Source organism: Acanthochromis polyacanthus, chromosome 15 (assembly GCF_021347895.1).
Source record: "Acanthochromis polyacanthus isolate Apoly-LR-REF ecotype Palm Island chromosome 15, KAUST_Apoly_ChrSc, whole genome shotgun sequence".
Lineage (NCBI taxonomy): Eukaryota > Metazoa > Chordata > Actinopteri > Pomacentridae > Acanthochromis > Acanthochromis polyacanthus.
In genome coordinates, this window is record NC_067127.1 from 35,643,503 (window position 1) to 35,656,679 (window position 13,177).

General features: G+C 39.2%; 1 long non-coding RNA gene across 1 annotated transcript; it reads right to left on the reverse strand.

The window, feature by feature from the left end:
• Nucleotides 1-4,429: 4,429 nt before the first annotated feature.
• Nucleotides 4,430-7,533, reverse strand: LOC127537455 (uncharacterized). The gene is made up of 3 exons (XR_007947097.1): nt 7,326-7,533; nt 5,114-5,185; nt 4,430-4,618 (listed from the first exon to the last, which is right to left on the reverse strand). It is a non-coding gene; the product is annotated as an uncharacterized LOC127537455 (long non-coding RNA).
• Between the last annotated feature and the right edge of the window lie 5,644 nt (nt 7,534-13,177).

Here is a 13,177-nt window from a genome sequence, read left to right on the forward strand (position 1 = left end):
ACGACGGGCTGTACTCTGACAACGTTTATCTGATGAGTTACTGATGCTGGAAGTCTGAATCTGTGAACATGTTTCTGTCTTTACTGTCTTTTTTGTTTAAAGCTTTCAGCGCTTCATTAACTAAGAATTTAGATTGGTCTGAATGGAGGTGGAATCATTTTAACCTTCGTGTCGCCTGCAGGTCAAACTGATTCGTTTTAAAGTTTGAAAATGTGGAAAAAAAAAAATTCACAGTGAAACTTCTGATGTCCACATTTTCAACATTTTTGAACATTTTTTGGTGGAAAAATTTTTTAAAAATATTTCTGGATTCTGGTTGATTTTTATGTGAATGTTCTTAACCCTCCTGTTGTCTTCATTTACAGGCACCAAAAATGTAGTTTCCTTATCGGAAAAAAATCCAAAAATTCAGCAAGAAAATCCCCAAATTTCTGAAAATTTGCAAAAGTAATCCAGTAATTACGTAAAAGTTTCTTTAAAAAAAATCCCGGATCAGTAAAAAGTGTAATATTTACTTTAAGAACATTCACCTTCACCTTCTGCATCTTCTTCAGCTCCTTCTTCACAAAAGTCACCATGTTGTCCTCCATCAGCTGGAACAGAGAAATGTGTCAATGAGTCCATCAGAGTGAAATCATGGAGCCAAACATCAGATCAGGTTCCACTCCAGCTGACTGTTGCCCCGTGTGTGAAGACTTAGTCCTCTTCTTTGAGGTTTCAGCTTCCTCCAGTTTGACAGAATTACAGCTAAAATACTGCAGTAACTGATGAATATTGGAGCTAAAATACTGCAGTAAATGATGAATATTGGAGCTAAAATACTGCAGTAAATGATGAATATAGGAGCTAAAATACTGCAGTAAATGATGAATATTGGAGCTAAAATACTGCAGTAAATGATGAATATTGGAGCTAAAATACTGCAGTAAATGATGAATATTGGAGCTAAAATGCTGCAGTAAATGATGAATATAGGAGCTAAAATACTGCAGTAAATGATGAATATTGGACCTAAAATACTGCAGTAAATGATGAATATAGGAGCTAAAATACTGCAGTAAATGATGAATATTGGAGCTAAAATACTGCAGTAAATGATGAATATTGGAGCTAAAATGCTGCAGTAAATGATGAATATTGGAGCTAAAATACTGCAGTAAATGATGAATACTGGAGCTAAAATACTGCAGTAAATGATGAATACTGGAGCTAAAATACTGCAGTAAATGATGAATATTGGACCTAAAATACTGCAGTAAATGATGAATATTGGACCTAAAATACTGCAGTAAATGATGAATATTGGAGCTAAAATACTGCAGTAAATGATGAATATTGGAGCTAAAATGCTGCAGTAAATGATGAATATAGGAGCTAAAATACTGCAGTAAATGATGAATATTGGACCTAAAATACTGCAGTAAATGATGAATATAGGAGCTAAAATACTGCAGTAAATGATGAATATTGGAGCTAAAATACTGCAGTAAATGATGAATATTGGAGCTAAAATGCTGCAGTAAATGATGAATATTGGAGCTAAAATACTGCAGTAAATGATGAATACTGGAGCTAAAATACTGCAGTAAATGATGAATACTGGAGCTAAAATACTGCAGTAAATGATGAATATTGGAGCTAAAATACTGCAGTAAATGATGAATACTGGAGCTAAAATACTGCAGTAAATGATGAATACTGGAGCTAAAATACTGCAGTAAATGATGAATATAGGAGCTAAAATACTGCAGTAAATGATGAATACTGGAGCTAAAATACTGCAGTAAATGATGAATACTGGAGCTAAAATACTGCAGTAAATGATGAATACTGGAGCTAAAATACTGCAGTAAATGATGAATATAGGAGCTAAAATACTGCAGTAAATGATGAATACTGGAGCTAAAATACTGCAGTAAATGATGAATACTGGAGCTAAAATACTGCAGTGAATGATGAATATTGGAGCTAAAATACTGCAGTAAATGATGAATATAGGAGCTAAAATACTGCAGTAACTGATGAATATTGGAGCTAAAATACTGCAGTAAATGATGAATATAGGAGCTAAAATACTGCAGTAACTGATGAATACTGGAGCTAAAATACTGCAGTAACTGATGAATATTGGAGCTAAAATACTGCAGTAAATGATGAATATTGGAGCTAAAATACTGCAGTAAATGATGAATACTGGAGCTAAAATACTGCAGTAAATGATGAATATTGGAGCTAAAATACTGCAGTAACTGATGAATATTGGAGCTAAAATACTGCAGTAACTGATGAATATTGGAGCTAAAATACTGCAGTAACTGATGAATATTGGAGCTAAAATACTGCAGTAACTGATGAATATTGGAGCTAAAATACTGCAGTAAATGATGAATATTGGAGCTAAAATACTGCAGTAAATGATGAATATTGGAGCTAAAATACTGCAGTAAATGATGAATACTGGAGCTAAAATACTGCAGTAAATGATGAATACTGGAGCTAAAATACTGCAGTAAATGATGAATACTGGAGCTAAAATACTGCAGTAAATGATGAATATTGGAGCTAAAATACTGCAGTAAATGATGAATATAGGAGCTAAAATACTGCAGTAAATGATGAATACTGGAGCTAAAATACTGCAGTAAATGATGAATATTGGAGCTAAAATACTGCAGTAACTGATGAATATTGGAGCTAAAATACTGCAGTAACTGATGAATACTGGAGCTAAAATACTGCAGTAAATGATGAATATAGGAGCTAAAATACTGCAGTAACTGATGAATATTGGAGCTAAAATACTGCAGTAAATGATGAATATTGGAGCTAAAATACTGCAGTAAATGATGAATATTGGAGCTAAAATACTGCGGTAACTGATGAATATTGGAGCTAAAATACTGCAGTAAATGATGAATATTGGAGCTAAAATACTGCAGTAACTGATGAATATTGGAGCTAAAATACTGCAGTAACTGATGAATATTGGAGCTAAAATACTGCAGTAAATGATGAATATAGGAGCTAAAATACTGCAGTAAATGATGAATACTGGAGCTAAAATACTGCAGTAAATGATGAATATTGGAGCTAAAATACTGCAGTAAATGATGAATATTGGAGCTAAAATACTGCAGTAACTGATGAGCATCACAGGTAAAATACTGCAGGAATTGATCATAATGAAAAGCTGAGCGTCCCCTTAAACTTTACAATAATACCATTTAACATTCAGATACTTTCCTGATGAGCTCATTATAATCACTCCTGATCTGGAATTAAGCCTCTTTTCACACTCATCTTATAAATCCTGAATTTGATATCAGAACTTTGTGAGTCTGAACATATTCTTTAAAGAATGAACTGCTGTGTCTCGTCTTTGTGTTTGTATTATGAGACACGGCTGTTTACGCTGGAGTCCTTTTCAGGATGAAGTTATTCACTGAAGCATCAAGTAACATCATGGAAATGGAAGGAGAATCAAGGAACGATCACACAAAGAGAGCAAAGAAGAAAATCACTCCACACAGTAGAATGGCTTCATTCTACAACAAAAGATAGTTTAACATGTATGTATAAAGCAAATGAAATGAAGGACTTGTGAGAAACTACAGCCATTATTAGAATATATTCCATCATCGTCCTGCTGCTGTGGAGTCCTCATCTTAGTGGAGATATATTACTTTCCAAAGAGATGAACTGCACAGAGCTGACCACCTTCAAATCCCTCCTTAAACCACCTCTTCACAGCTGCTTTTAACACATAACATGAACTTATTCTTACCATCTGCTTTATGACTTCTTTCATTTTTATATTCTTAATGAATGATGATTTCATGTAAAGCGTCTTCGAGTGTTTTGAAAAGTGCTGTACAAATAAAATGTACTATTATTATTATAACCTGAAAATCCTAGCAGAAATATTTCCTTTTGGACGTGCAATAATCATTAGTGAAAACATCCCATAAGCAGGGACTCCACATCAAACAACCTGTGTGACAGTATGTGACTTACACTGCACTGATCTATAGTGTCAGTGCTAACAATCCTAATATTATAATATAGATGGACAGCGGATGTATTTTTTTAACATGACGTCAAATTAAAGTTTTCGTGTTTAAATATCATCGTTTTTTAATTGGTCCTTGTGATTAAACACTGGGTCCCCCAATGAGTCTAGAACTGAACCAGAGTCTCCACAAATTTAACACTTTCACACTGTTTTTGGATTTTTCACACCAGATAGTTGCCATGTATGAAAGGCTGTGAAATAAAGTAAATTCTAATGTGATTCATGAAGCTGTTGCTGTGCCATCCTGCAGATCAGGCTCAGCTGATCTCACATCTAACTGGAGAACAATAAATGAAAACAAACATCAGTGTCTGGAGGCTCCACAGCTTTCAGGTCAGAATCTTCACTCCGGTAAAACTGTGGATTTTACGCACATGATGAAAAAACGTGACATGTGACTCTGGGGACGGTGTCGGTAAATTGATGACCTGGATGTCCACCTGTTGTTTTCCAGGGGTCTTGCCAGTACGAATGAACTCCATCAGAGACTTTTCAACTGCTTTCACCTCCTCTGTTGACCTCATTCGTTTTTTGCCTTTCTAGCACCTTGGAAAGGAGATTGTAAAGAACACTTAATACACAGGAAATTTAATACATGTTGAAAATTGTCAAACGTTAACAAAAGGGGAAGCCAGCCTAGCTTTCCCGCCCTCCCACCAACAGGTGCAAGGCGTCGCTCACTAAAGAATATGGGTTGAGTTGAGAGCCTTCCTGTGTTTGGCCTTACTTAGCTACCAGGTAATTGTTTTGGCGTGTGTATATAAATGTTCAAACAGTGCAGAAAAATAGACCTTGCCCTATAAAAATAAAAACTGAAAAAGATCAAGAGGATATTTTCACTTTACACCATTTGTGAGACAAAGGCATTGTGATGACAAAGTAAATATCCCAGGCAAGCAGAAGAGACTGGACAGACTTGCTGGTGTCTGGCATGAAAAGGGTCGCTCAGCTGTTCACTTACAGTGTATAGAAACAGCTACAACAGTAATTTAACATACATGTGGAAATGCAGGACACATGATGATGATGACACATTCTTACCTCCCGAGCCTCGTTTCTGTCCAAGCTGCTGCTTTAAAGCGCCTTTCTTATCTCGAGTCACAGGTTCCTCTCCTAGAAAACATTCATAGGAAACAAAATTATGCATGTAACATGACGAGCCTACTGCAACACATTTTACAGAAATTCTCACAACATGCAGAGAAAACATAGCAGTAAATAAGAATATCAATATTAGATGTGTTCCATTTACATTCCAGTTGGATAAATGGCATGTAATGACAATTAAGTCATTAAAGGAGCAAGCACACTCACTTTCTGGCTCTAGAAAAGGAGTTTGACTGACTTTTAATCTATGTTAACACTTCTGAAAGTAAAACACAGACAGCAGTCCACCTTTGCTGTGCATCATACTCTCTCTCTCTCTACCATGTTTTCAAGTGGATCACAGATTCCTTTCATTCAGCTCAGAGTACTGCAGTGTTTTGACCCTCTGCAATGTTTGCAAAGATGCCACAAAGGTGACTTTCAAAAGAAGTCTGCAGAAATTTTAAAGTGAGAGTGACACTGCATGTGAAGCCATGAATGTTTACTAATGAGACACAATATCTGTCTTTTTGTGCAGGGTTAGATCTTAACACTAGCCCGCTAGCCCGTGGCTAGTGCAGATATCCACGGGCTAGTGCAAAATCTCTGCTACTAGCCCGTGTTGGCTAGTGCAAAACTTTTTAAGTTCACTCTGTTTCTATTGTAATGTATTGTTGATGTCAGGTAACTGTGTTGCACCATGATAAGTGCTTAACTTGCCACAAGATGGCACCACTATACAGAATCTGTAACTTAGGGTAGATGGCAGGGCAGTAAGGTGGGGTGATGTCAGCCATGTTTGAAAAGTTTGTTTGAAATGTGAGTGAGGAGATTTGCAGTGAATTTGCAAGATAGCATAGCTTTTAATGGGCTTATCCAGATGGCCAGTGATTCTGAGCGCAGGGAGCATAACCTGGTGAGTATGGAGATTCAAAAAGTCTCAAAATCTGTTAGTTTTTTAGAATTGAAATACATGTGACTTTCAGATTGAGAAACAGGTGTTCCTTAGTGCTGTGTCAGTTAGTTATGAGCATAGTAGGGCTGACCCGAATAGTGGTTTCTGGCCTCTGAATATTCGGGCCCTATTAAAGCGAATATTCGGATACCAAAATTAATATCCGGATACCACCGTAGCGAATGAGTATTCGGATATCCGGGTCCAGCCCTAGAGCATAGTTGTAAATATCTAATTTAACCTGCCTGTAATAGAGACATGTTAACCCTTTACGCTTCAGTGCGTCGTAGGTGTACCGCCGGCGGTACACCTACTAATTTGCATAGGAATTTCAAGAATGTCCGACGGCTGCAAACCCGATTATACAAACACTATACGCCGATGGAAAGCTTAGATTCTCATGAATCCGCCGGTATAAACCACTTTCAGATGTGATTACCACAGCGGGTGAGAAAAACACATTTGTCCGACAAAAACAAATATTCATCCATCCGTTCTCTATACACGGCTTCAACGCACACAGCGCGACTCACATTTCCGGGTTCATTATTACACACAAAAAAAAAGATTCCACAAAAAACGGCCATAATCCAACCTTTTACATCAGATGACACAAGCCAGTAAACTATTTTGTCCAAAACATGTCCTGAAGTCGGTATAAAATCCACGAATCAGTCATTTTCAAGGAAATGCACCTCGCGATGTGCGTCCAATATTCCCTGTATTTTTCGTAATTTTTTTTATTTAAAAATAGAATATTAGCGATTTTTTGTACTGAAAACGGCTGGAATTGACTGAAGCTTAAAGGGTTAAGATAAGCCTTTTTTACCACATTTTGTCGTTATTAATTTACAGCAGTTTTGGTTTCCAGGTTCACCACTAGCCAATGTGTGTTATACTTTAAAGTAAAACTGTTACCATCACTAATTTAAACACAAAGGTCATGTATGAGAACCATAATGGAATGAATAAAATAATGGTTTCATTACACCAAAGTGGGAGCATTGTTTTTTTTCAACTTGATAATTGTTCTAACTTTAGTATTGAAACTTCTAAAATTGTCACAGGAGATGGGCTTCAAGTAACGGGCTAGTGCATTTTGCAAGCTACTAGCCCGGGTGGCTAGTGCAGAAAAAAGTTAAGATCTAACCCTGCATTGTGCTTTTGTTTGTCACTCTAATGTACATTATAAAAAGGTGTTGTACCACTTACCACCGTGTTGAGTCTACCATCCAACAAGGTTCTTTCTCTCTCATCATTCAGTCTTTCTGTCTGAGCCTTCTCGTAGCGCCTCTCACACGCATCATGATGTGCTTTGAGTTTCTTAAGGTGACTTGAGTAACGAGTTTGAGCCTGCAAAACACAGAAAAATTAAGTTTTAAAACGTTTAGTGCTGTTGAGCCAAATTACTTTTTGGACATTCGTGCTTTATCAGACAGTAACAGAGCATGGGAGCAGAGGGTTTCTGAATGGAGCACATTTTTGAAAAAAGTTGCGTCCACAATAGGACTGGGCAGAGCAGAGGAACAGATGTCTGCAGACAGCTGCTGAAAGCCACACGCTGTTCTGCACTGATCTGCATCCAGTTACTGTTGGTACTTTGTCACTGACAACTAGGGATGCATATGACTAACTGTTTAACAGTTAACAGGAACTTTGACCGAGTAAGACTATGGGTTCATTTATCTTATTCCATTCTATTTTTTTTATTAGCTCCTCACTCTTCAGCCTAGTGTTTGGCTGCTCTTTGTATAAAAATAGTTGAACATGTGGAGACCTAGCCGTTATCTGAGCACGAGCAGCTGAGTTAGAGCACAGTGGATGTGGCACTGTACAACTGTTGCAGCGCACGTGTTTTTTACAACAACAGCAAAAACAATAAAACATTGTCAGTCGCCTTCTTAATCAACAACAGAGGAATGGGTTGCTGATCGGCACAAGACGACGGCACAGACACTCAAAATAGCGTTTTAATCTTATCAGTTAACGAGCATCGGTTACCAGTCAGAAAAAATTCAAAATGTGTATCCCTAATGCTGACGTATTCCAGTTTGGAGCCAACTGTTCAAATTGTAATTGAAGCGTGATCTCATCAGGCTCCAACATCAGAGGAAAAAACTGGGGGTTTATGAAATATGTATTTTCACTAAAAGCAGCAGATATAATTAAATCTAATTTCTCTACAGTTAACATCTTTATCTTTAAGAATGATTGTTCAGTCACACAATACACTACCACAAACTACTTACTGTAAACATCATCAAAATAACAGCTCAATATGTCTTGTAACACTCACCTCTGCAGTCAGAAGGTTGTCAGTAGAAGAGAAACTCGATCCATCCTCCTGTAAACACAGTGACACAATCAGTCCAACTTTTACACAGCACACGACTGTATTTCAGACCACATGACTGCATTTCAAGCTGCACTCTTTGGCAGTTTATATATGCAATTAACACTGTGGATCTGGACATCATCTCAATGTCGATATTTCCTGATGTGTGAACGACTTATGAACACATCAAGCATACAATCACATTACTGATAGTGTTGCTTACACAACATGGGTTTATCATATTGAATAGTTTGGTCTTACAGCTTAGACAGACTATATGAAGACAATAATTTATGGTGTTACAACATGACTTTAAAGCTCGTGTCCGGAGTTTGAATCGCAGCGTCTCCCAAAACACTGTTGGTCCCTCCCTCTGATTTCACCCCTTTATTTGTGCACACGCGCAGTACATGAGAGAAGTGCCCGGAGTGCTGCAGCATCTTGCCTGTTTTGCTGTTTTCCCCTCTTCTACATTTAGTACATTTAGTAAATAATAAAGGAATTACGTTAGAATGCTGTATTGAGTCTAACTTGTCCTAATACCAAAATAACATGAATCTGCTAGGACGAACGAGTAAAGTTTCAATATGTGATTACACTCGTGTATCCCTCTCAATGACGTTGTTTATCAAACTTAGTGCATTTACGCGTGTATATGTGTTACATTGTTTATTTATTTCTATCTAGAGTTCAGAATTGCATGACTCCTCTGACGAAGAGTATGTCCCAGACGCCCCAACATCTTCCTCCTCCAGAGGTCGGGCATCTAAACGAAGCCGTCAGGCGGGCTATGGAGGCCGTGGTCGGGGAGCGACGCGAGCACCCCGAGCCAAAAAACGTCCTGCAGTCTCTTGGCCCGACAAGCCGTGGGATTGGTAACTTTTCTGGAAGTTGCTGATCCCTGATGCTCTCTCCTCCACAAGCAAAACAAATGTGCGCGTGGTTGCGTAGTGCGTAGCTCGCCCACCTCTGCATGGGCTTGCTTGCTGTGCGCGTAACCGTTGATTGACAGCATGACAAAGCTGAAGCTCGAACTTGATTGGTCGGCAGCGACCGGCGCTTTTTGGAATAACATGGGGGTCTATGAGACGAAGGCGGAGCTCAGGAATAAATTTTCATATCGCGTCCTACTAACATTATATTATAGTATCGAACTAGACTAACACATTTAAGCTTTGTTAAACAATGACACATAAATTGAAAACAAACGGAAACTCCTGACACGAGCTTTAATCAGATTATAGCTCAATGCAACAGCCTTGTAGCACCTTTAGGTTTTGACTCAGGAGATGTTGTCAAATCAGAACTTTTCATGTGGCAATGACATGTATTATTTGTTTGATAAAACAACAAACGCTCATTCTTAATGAAAAAAGGATGCATCATCGTGCTGTCCTCCTCCTCACTAAACAGGCCTATGTTTTTTATGGCGCACTGACAGAAACAGATTTCAGAAGCTTCATCATAACAGCTTACTGTGGGCATAAAGACAACTTCAGTTTTATTCATAAGTCTTTCTCTCTGTCAGTCTCAGTTATGCGTGCTCTCTCTCTATCTCTCTATTCGTGGTAGGACAGATGAGAAAAATTAGCTTCATGTCAATAAAAACATGTGTGCTGATGTGTAAACATCGTAGTTGTCCAGACTCGCCTGAGGGTTGTACAACAAAGTGAGATTAGTGAGTTAGCAAGGCATCTTGAGATTAAAGTCTGAGTTTTCAGTTGAAGGTGGCTCTCTTTTTACCTGGTTACATCTCCATGGTAACATACGCTGTGGAGCTAACCTGGTCTGGAGCAGGTTCTGTTCAAAATTTAGGTTTAAATCAGCCGTAACAAGCGTCTCCTGACAATTACTTGAGTGATTCAGATTGTCAGCTGAAGGATGAAGTTGTATCTGTAAACCTGTTGATCTGTATATTACTAACACCACTGAATGAAGCACTTACAGTATCACACACTGGATGCATCACGTTGCCATGGGAACCGACATGTATTTAGTTGGTGATGCAGAAATCATGAAAACATGTTTTTATGTTTGGTCCATTTACATGCAGGTACTGCAGCTAACAAATCATTGATTAGAACACTGATTATCTGTTGGTACCTATTACAGAGAATATTTAATTAGTAACAGAAATTTCACTTTGATCCATCACTAATTAAAGCGATCTCCTGCATTATGGGATAGTGTCAGACTAAATGCTCCTCAATACAATATCATGCTTAAATATAAGAATTTTAAAGTTTAATAGATTTACTGTACAGCGGTCAGTTAAAAAATAAGTGGATACAGTTTTCTACCAGCACTCCTGTCTTACATCTTTTCCAGTAGCAGCTTTATGCCATCACATATTTTATATTCATCATTGTTCTCCATTATAATAGGCTGTTGACTGAAGCAGCTGCACACCATCGGTTCATTATGCGCTGGAAAAGCGTCACATGATGCGCTAAACGGCCACTTTCATGTGAACTCCCACAGAATCTGAAGAGGAACGCCTGACAAAGAAAACTGATAACCACCTTTGTGTTAACCGTTAACTCTAACTAAGGCTAGTTTTAGTTTTTTTCCAGCAGAGTTACATAAAGAAAGCCCGTCTATGTTGAACTGGCTTCAAAGTACGATCCTCTGGTGTACTTGACGTTAGCCGCTAACCGTTAGCGAACGTAACATTAGCCGCTAGCTAATCACCATCGTGAAGCTTGAGCACATCGACACACAGTTAGTTACGTTGCTTTAACTTACGTATGAAAACCGCAAGCAAGTAAAATGAACAGCACATTATTATAGTGGAAACAAAAATAACTCAACACTCACCATGTCCAGTATTAACACCGCCGCGGTGCGTGTGTGGAGCAGTAATCCGGTGTGAACTGGATGACAGAGCAGGTGTGGAGCCAAACAGGAGCGCCGGTTTTATGACACAGCACGCGCCAAAGTAACTCCGCGCGCAGTTATAAAGAGCAACAGAGATACTGGCGGGCCACAAAATTTCCAAATCAATACATAGAAATGGTAACCATAAAAAATAAACACAACAAAAATACAGCTATTTACAAGCCATTGTGATGAACAGATAAGCAATTATTATTATCATTTTTTTAACTGAAATCACTGGGGGAGGGGAGATGGTTCTTGTTAGGACCATTTCACACACATCATGTGGGGGGACAGATACATACATACAGTTTATGGACAGACAATACAGCAGATGGGTCTTATAAGGACCACAGCTTGAGCAATGTTATAGGTGAAGGTGACAGTGCTGGTTGAATTAGCAGTTAGCATTAGCAGCTAACTAAATGGTAGGATCGACACTGGTGCCTACCTGGAGCATCTCCTAAATGGGCCTGGGTCAGTTGAATGTGGCAGTAATGGTGTTCAGTATGAGGTTATTCAATTCAATTCGATTCAGTTTAATTTTATTTGTAGACTGCATATTTACAACACAAGTCATCACATCGCGCTTTACAGAAAGAACAGAAAACAAAACCCAAAAATCCAAAGTTGCTTTTGGATTTCCTCGAAGCAGCAGTCAGTGATGGTGGAAAGGAACTGAAAAAACCCCGAGTGGGTGGGTGGGGGGGTGCAGAACCAGGCTCAGGGAGCAGGGAGGGAGGACATCTGCCTTGACTGGTTGGGTTGGAGTGGGATTGAGGGGGAGGAATGGCAGGAGATGCGACAGACTGGCGACCTGTCCAGGGTGTCCCCTGCCTTCGCCAAGTCAGCTGGGATAGACTCCAGCACACACACACACACACACACACACACACACACACACACACACACACACACACACACACACACACCCGCGCGACCCTAGTGAGGATAAAGCGGTGTATAGAGAATGGATGGATGGATGGATGGATGGATGGATAGATGGATGGCAGGAGAGGTTGGGGTGAGGAGAGAAGGACAGCGAGTGGAGTTCAGAGACATGGAGCTCCAGATCCAGAGACATCCATGGAGAGATCAAGCACAGGGCACAGGACCTCAGGGGAAACACAGAGTTAGTCATATGTAATGGTGATATAGTATAGAGAAAGGAGAGGAGCCCAATGCATCATGTGAGTGCAGTCTAAACCTATAGCAGCATAACTAAGGGACAGCTCAGGTGATCCTGAGGAAGGTTTTAATCCTCATCTTAAAATAGAGAGGGTGTCTGCCTCCAGAACCAAAACTGGGAGCTGATTCCACAGCAGAAGAGCTGAGAACTGAAGGCTCTGCCTCCCATTCTACCTGTCAGTCTGCTGTAGTCGGGGATTTATTGGTGTTTTTACTGAAGCAGAACATCTGAACAGAACAGAACTTCCTTTATTTGTCCCACAACAGGAAGTTTTCAGAGTTACTATTTTCTTGCTTTGATGTGTGCATCAGGAGAACCCATGTTCCACTGGATAGGTCACTGTTGACCCATGGTGAGCTTCAAAGGGACGTAGGGACGATCAGAGGACGATCAGAGGTTAGGGAGGGGGGTATGTAAAGACTGAAGGCTGAATAGAGGTTAATCTGGTTACTAATCAGGAACAGACAGTAAGACAACAAGGAACAGAGAGCAGCTGGATCAAGGGGTCTGACAGACGGTAATAAATTATCACAGATTAGTGGATAACAGTGGGAGATGGAATGAAGCAGAGACACTTGTGGTGAAGCTGAAATGTTTCCTTCGGGCTGAATGTTGGGTTCAGGTTCTGCAGCTAAAAGTCTGGATCCAGTTCTGGTTTCTAAC